The 7,925-nt window shown below is 40.4% G+C and overlaps 1 long non-coding RNA gene across 1 annotated transcript; it reads right to left on the reverse strand.

Moving 5' to 3' along the window:
- Positions 5,662 to 7,658, reverse strand: LOC110402452. Its single transcript, XR_002441093.1, has 3 exons — positions 7,380 to 7,658; positions 6,999 to 7,101; positions 5,662 to 6,877 (listed from the first exon to the last, which is right to left on the reverse strand). It is a non-coding gene; the product is annotated as an uncharacterized LOC110402452 (long non-coding RNA).

Genomic DNA, 7,925 nt, shown 5'->3' on the forward strand with positions numbered 1-7,925 from the left:
CTCCCTCAGGAATATTACTTTAGGCTTTATCATTTCTGATTTATGCAACTATTATCCACCAAACTTATCTCCTTATCTCTGTGGCTGGCTGTGTTAACTCTAAACCCTAATAAAATGCAAAGTTACAAACAGCTTAGCTTACATCTGCAAAGTATTACATCATACTAAAATTCTTGCAGTCACAAATTAATCTGTGTAATTATCTGCTTAGAAATTCTGAGAGGAAAAATATAAATTAGTAAACCGTAACGCAGCCATAGTTTTCTTTCACCTCCAAGTGATAGTACCTTCAGCAGGCTACAACACTGATTTTATAGCAAGTTCTTATTAAATTTATTTTGATACTCAGTTGAAGAGAGTCTGATAATTGTTTTCCATAAGTAGGACTTCAGGTTCTAGACCGCGTCTAGTTGGGATGCATACAGAAAGGCAGAGAACTATGACGTAAACCATGGGTGAAGGAGGACAGAAGGGGCCATCAGATCAAGTACTGACAAACGTTCAGAACTGTCTTCCCCTGGAGCAGAATAGAAAGGACAGAGAAAAACCACACTATAAGGATCAAAAAAAAAAAAAAAAAAAATGCTAGAAGAACAGAATTTAAATAAATGAGTTTTAAGGTAATGAATCCAAGTGAAGAACATGGCAAATACCTATACGGGTGTGCATCCTCAGACGCGCAGGCTCAGCCTCCAGCACGACCAGAGGTGCTTTGGGGAAGGAAGCTAAGCATTTGCACTGGCAAAAATATTCATCTTCCTCACTCTCAGCTTTTATTATTTACTCAATTTTCTGGCTAGAAATAAATGGCTTGGCCACAATATGTTGTCAAGAGAAGTAACATCTGTTATGGAAAAGCAAATTGGCAAGGACTACATTAAAGTGGGATCTGAATAATAGTTGTTTTCCTCAACATTTAGATTGATTTAATTTTTTTTAAAATAACTACAGATATAATTAATAAATTCATATAGAATCAGACCACACTGTTTTTATTCCTGGACTTGGACTTCAGCTACAAACGGTTACATCTTAGTCCCCCAAATTCTCCTCCAACCTGGAGAGGACTCAGTGTTAGGGCATTATTTGCAACTTTTTTTTCACCTGAATAAATTCTGACAAGTCAGATTTATCTTTACACCCTTAAGAATAAAACTCCTGTACAAAATGTAGTCCCATACACCAGCTTGGTACCTTGTTCTACATTTACTTGTTGCATTGCCCTAATGTTCACAGTCCTGTCTCTACACCTAATTTTCACCAGAGGTCTATTAACCACAAATATGCTAGACATATATGCATACGTTCTATTTTTATTTATCATACTGTGGAAAAGTACTTTATGCTCTGACAAAAACAAGTGTACGTATAGCAGGTGGAATTAAAATGTTTCATTTTGGGCCAGTATACTTTGAAGAAACACTTCCTATTTCTGCCTGTGTGGACCTATTCATATTATAATAACCATTACATCAGAAAGTGATTCCAGTTACGTATATTCCTGATGCTAATGCAAGTGCAGCGTATCCATAAAAACACAAACGTATCCATCCGTATCCACAAAAACACTCATTGTTATGCATTCTATTAATATAAAGAAATGTTAAATTTACGTCTGACTCCTTTAAAATAATAACAGGACACAAGAAGGAACACGTGTTCATGCTTGTAGAAGTTCCTAATTTGTAGCCAGGATTCTGGTAAAATTAGCAACTCTGGCAAAGATGCACCAGAGTCTGGTGTTTTGAATTACCAAAACTCTAAGATGAAATTACAGTCACAGCACACGTGCATACCCGGGAGAAATAACTTATGGGTACATAGCATAAAAGCTACTCTTGTCCTTACTCTAATTCTTCTCTTGGCCTCCACTGCTCCCCATTTTATGAGTTTCTAACAATAAACTGTCACAATGAATCTATCCTTTTTTGCTAAATTAAAATTGGTTTGAATTTAGCTCATCATGTGCTTACCCAGGGGAGCTATCATCTTCCATCCCCTTTACACTCCTCGAGTGAGATTTTCACCCAAGGGAGTACAACCATTTGCTAAAGCATAATTCAAATACGTATGTATTTTTTGTCATAAGTAAACTACTTGCATTATGCTGAAGTACAGAAATGCCAGTTGATGCACTTCATGGCTTTGCAAGAGGCTTTCCCCCACACGATTTGCTGACAAATTATTGAGAAATATATAAAACACATCAACCAAAACATTTCATCAGTTAAAAAAAAAAAAGTCCCCAGATTGTAGCGATAATATCCCATGGGTATCTCAAGTCCAGGTAAGGAACATTCAGCAGCCATCTCATAAGTGCCAACAGAACTGCCCAAACCTCCCTCCAGCCAGCCCATCCCCCACCCACTGCACAGAGCAGGCACAGATCAGGCAAGAAAGCCCAGCAGAGAGGAAAAGGAAGGGCTGGAGCTGTCTAAGCTAGAGCTGCCCCAGTACAGGTGTGGCCAGCACCTGGCCCAGGACAGGGAACTGAATGAGCAGCATCACCGCCCACCCCTGTGCCAAGCAAACCTCTGCACCACTTCACGCTGCTGGTGGGGCTTGCCACGGCGACATTCAGCTCTCAGGTAACGTGGGCAGGGTGCAGCTTCAGCACGTGATCATTTTTAAATGTATTTTAGCATGATCTAGCAGTGTGACTTTAATGCTTTTTCCAATTTCACATCTTTTTGGCTGAAAGATTCTTCCTTTGGAAAACATAGCATTTTCAATACATTACTTCTTTCCAGGAATAATTCAGTTTTGCCTAAAGGTCTTTCATTATCCAGTCAGGACAACTGAGGAATAATTGCTTCAAAAGGAACATGTCAAAATACTTACTAATTTAAACTAAATTTGAAACAGTGACTTAATTTTCGCTTGCCGATTCTGAGGAACTTGATTTTGAGACGTGAAATTTCTTCTGACTGACAGAGCAGTGCATACTTCCTGCTTCGACATTTCTGATCCAAAACTTTTTAGAAGTCTTTTCTCCCACAGAACTGTTGAACGTATCAACTTTCACTCTAATTTGAGCCTGAGGTAGCACCAAATTATAGTTATTTTCCCATGAAAGTAAGACTTCATTTCAGACTGAGGTTGGGAACAGGGATAGGAAAGAGTAAATTGCTGCCATGTGAAATCAGGATACTACTGGCCTTCTGATTTTTTGCATTTTCCTGCCATATACATTCCTCTGTAAATTTTACCTGAGCAGACTGCCTATTTTAATGAGAATTACGCACACAGTTTATCCCACAGTTTTAGACTAATGCAGCTCTTGTACGCAGCATTTCAAGGCACAGGTTTCCATGCTGCATCTAATTAGTTTAGGGAAATCAAGCGTAAGAACTAACAGCGCTGTCCAAGGCCAGAGAGCAGCCACTTGCCCAGCCTGGCTGCGTCCCCTCTCATGGTCAGCATACACCTCACAGAGCAGCACAGCAGCTTTGCCAGGAGTCAGAGAGCTGGCACACCATCCCTGCCATACTCCAAGCTCCCTGAGGTTCACTGACGCTCAAGGCAGAGGGGAGACCATGTAAACATCTCCTGAAAATTGTGCCGCTGAGTCACCAGGAAATTCAGCTTGTTCCAGGAACAGGATCTGGAACCATAAGGTAACCTTGGAGCCTAGCCACAGTGTTGCTATTTCATCACAAGCATCAGGGAGGCCGGGGAAGGCCAGGCAGCTAGCACTATGGATCACACAAACCTTTCCCTCTTCAAGCTTCAGAAAGATACAGGAAGAGAGAAGGAGGTACCGGTCTAATGGGACCCTCTGAGGGCATACTCACAGGTATACAGCCTGTCCAGAGCACAAGGTAGCACCTTTATGGGCAGGGGATTGGGAGTTAGCACAGGAGGGCAGCCACCCCAGCCTCACAGCCATGCCTCATGGCCGCTGGCTCCAGGCACTGGTGCCAAGGCAGTACCGTGAACAAAAGACCTGTCAAGATGTCCCAGGTCTGGTAGGGCAGCTCCTGCCACTGCCCCCTAAGAGAAAGGTCTGGGAGAGCAAGAGTCAGTGACCACCCTGCAGCCTGTCAGAGGGAACCAAGTGTCCACAGGGTGGTGCCACCCCATACCCCAGCTTTGGGAGGACAGAGAAAGCTAAGGTCCCAGTGGAAGGGATTGGTGAAGAGCCCGCGGCATTTTTTTTTTTTTTTTGCAAATGGGGGAGTGTTAAACATAACAGTAACTGGGGGGGGGGGGGATTTCAATTTGGACAAAGTAAGTTACTGCTGGATTTACAGCAAGATGCAGAAATATTTTTCCTTTTTCTGTCAAACTGTTCTGCAGAACATTCAAGCTACTGCGGCCCAGACCAGAAGCAGGTGAAATGATTCCTGCCCAAGGATGGAATGCCCTTTCTTTGTACTGAGTTACAGAGCAGCTGAAATTGAAATCTGGAAGTAGAAATACAAATCCTATTCACTCTATTTTGTATATAATTAAAGCAATCATATGCAAGACTGAAGAGTTGTGACAGTATAGGCAGTTATTTCCAACAGCACTTATATGGGGGCGACCAGAAGCTCAGCTTTGGGAAGAGTAAATCCATTACATTCTAAAAGGAACTGAAGAAATCATTCTCCAACTGGAAACTTATATCTCTGTTACTCAAGAGTGTTTGCTTTCATTATTGTTTCATTCTTTGTAGATTTCCTACTCCATTCTTGGCATTCAACTGACTAACACCAAGCAGGTAACCTAAAGGGTAAGTTAAGTTTACTTCAAAAGATGGTAACCTACTTCCTTACAGTCTGCGTGAAATTGCTAGATATTGTGTTACTAAAACCTTACAATGTGTGCTTAATTTCTCTTCACAAAACAAAGCAGGCAAAGGTTATACAATTGGAAAATGCTTTTCAACTTGTGTTTGTAACTTCAAAAATGGACTTCGTTTGCTTGTAATTTCCCTTTAAGATACATGGGCAGCTACTAAATTGAATGAGGCATTTCAGATATATTTTATGCATTGAACCAAAGTCTGATCATCTAAAAAATGGTGCCTCACTTCATGTACTTGTACAGATTGAATAATAATAAAGGGAACCTGAAACTTAATTTAAATATTTGTAATGGTTTGTGGATTTCTCCTGTGAACACCTCTATGGAAGAAAAAGAAAAAATATTGTATGCAGGAATACTAAATTACAAACTGTCCTATTCCGTGATGGAAAGCGAGAATGGGACTGGCTGAATGGTGTTTCTTATTGGCTTCTGTATCATTGATTCCTTTTGGCACTTTCTATCTAAAACACAATTAAGTTGTTCAATCTTTATCATCATGTTACCTGCCAAGCTTTGCACTGCCTGAATTGCACTGCTCTGTTTGGAAAGAATTAAAATTTATGTACTAGGAAGGGTGAAAGTGTTTGATGTTCAGGTTTCAGAACGAGAGGCTGTTCCCACGTTCATTTATCAAAGTATCAAGAACACATTATTGTTGCATGTGCTGCATATAAGAATTCACAAAAACAGTGGGAGAGCCAAAATAACAAGTGCAGATCATGATTTTTTGCCCTTAAAATCTGCATTTGTTTGAGAAACTTCATTGCCATGGCATTAACCACCTGGTTGTTCTCCTAATCACCAGATTGTTATCAAGACATAAATTGTTATACAGGAGGTGGAGCGATTTTAGCACCTTTACTTCATAATATCTTGCAGACATCAAAGTCAACAGGAGATTGTGGCCATGACTTTTCTAAAAATTACTCAAAATCAGGTTACTCACATTCACAGCAGATGAAGTCATTGCTCACCAGCAGAGGTACATAGACAGTAACAAACAGACTCTAACAAAGAGCAGATCATCTAGATATAAAACACCAGCTGGGACTTACAGCATTTACTACTGTCCTGATCCTACTGCATGAGTTGTGAGGAGTATTCTGCAAATCAATTTTAAGAAAAGAGCAGTATGCCTGAAAAATAACCAGGGAGAATAGTGAGCAGCCAAAAATAGGAAGTTTCTAAGCAACCTATACTGCAAGCATGCCGTTGGCTAGAGGGACAGCTATCACAGATTTATTCCCACAGATAATTACAGAGGTGTAATGTGAAACAACAAAATGTGTTTTTAATCGTTCATGATTAGAGGAGGAATCCAAGCAACAGTGTAAATAAAAAAGAGCAAAAAAAGCGTGAACGTCACATCGAGGAAGCATAATTGCTAAAAGGCTGACAGAGAACTGTTAGACCAAAATTTGCCAGTGTTTTCCAACTGTAACTGTGGATCTAATAAAAGGCATTATCCTTTTGAAAACTTGGTCCATTTAAGTCCTTAGAACATTAGCACTACCTTAACAATACCATTATGCTCTTATATAAACACAGAACAAACCATTATAAAGATCTGTATCAATATGCAGATTAAGACATTTCTTAAGGTTTTTAGCATAGTAATGATCATCACATTATCAAAGAGGAGCAGGCAGTCTCATGTACTATGAATAATGATCTGTCTTGTTTAATTACAATTTATGGCCACTTCAGAAAAATGTGGGTTTTTTTGTGGTTTTTGTCTTTGTTTTCTTTTCTTTAAGTTAGAGCTATAGAAGCTACCTCTCATCCAGGACACGTGTAACTATTAAATTCCTTTATTCATCTATAGTTGAAAGTACAAGAACAGCATCTCAAGTGCAAGTATGTGGTGTTCATAATCAGCCCAAGGAATGAAAGCACTTCAATGAATCCTCCTTAAAATGCAGACCGGTCCCGCTTTTCAATTTATGAATACCCACACAACCCCCCAGAAGCCAAAGGCTTGTGGAAGAGAAGTGGGGGGAATTCATAGGAGCGCTCCGAAGGCACATTTGAGAGACTGACAAGCAGACACTTTCCATCTCATCTTCCACAACACACTAGAGAACTACATAGACACAGAGAGGATTTCCCTTCACTCTCAAGTCTCTCCAGAGAAGGGGGGAAATAGTAAGGGAACAGGAAACCAACTCTTTACCCCTCACTCCCAACCTTTTAGGAACACTCACCTCTTTGGTCCCATTAGCTGAAAAGAAGTGCAAAGGTCTGTCTTTTTTACAGTCAGCATATCAGTATCCTTTAAGACGTTTGCCTTTTAGACCGGCTGAACAGCTGTATTCAGTTAATGAAAAACAAAACAAATACCCCATTTGGAAGATCGCTTTCAGTAGTGCCCACTCAAAAAATAAATAAATAAAAAAGAAAAGAAAGGTAAAATTTAATGTGAAGACTGAGTTATGTCTGTATGGCAATAAAGTATACTTGCTCATAAGGAGCTATGTTTTTCAAAACTAAGTATTCTCTTTTTCCCCCCTCTTTTTTAACCTCTCCCCTAATTTATTTATTTTTTTTTAAATAGTGAGACGTTAACTGAAATGACTTGCACTCACTTTGCAAAAGTTCAGCCACAGTAAAGTAATAAGGAGCAGAACCACTAAATCCCAATGACAGCAATTGGCAGGAACAGCACTGAGGACAGGGACACAAAAGGCAACAAACACCCTGTCCACAGCAGCAGCCCAGCTTCCCCAGGGGAGGCAAGCACAGCGCTCCACCTTGGATCCTCCTTTTTGACCTGCCCTAGCAGTGCCTACGACTTTGGAAAGACAGAGGAGTTGCTCAGTCTGTAATAATGAGGTACTTTCTGCCAGCTGGTATTTGGGACCACCACTGGGGGAGGGTGGTGCACAGCCACTGCTGACTCTGTGTTCGTTAGTGCTGCAGGTGACTCCTGCTCAGGAGCCGGAGGTGACCATGGGCTGCAGAGCGAGTATCAGGTGGAGGAAGGATGAGGGTCGTTAAGGCACTTGCAGCTTAAAAAAAATCAGCTTGGCAAGCTTGGAAAATGCTGTCGTCAGTAGAAAATTGTAAAATAAATCTTATTGTAAAATATATCTTCCTGGGATTTTCTTTTTATAGTAGGCTTTATTTTTTGA

The sequence above is a fragment of the Numida meleagris genome, chromosome 7 (assembly GCF_002078875.1).
Source record: "Numida meleagris isolate 19003 breed g44 Domestic line chromosome 7, NumMel1.0, whole genome shotgun sequence".
NCBI lineage: Eukaryota > Metazoa > Chordata > Aves > Galliformes > Numididae > Numida > Numida meleagris.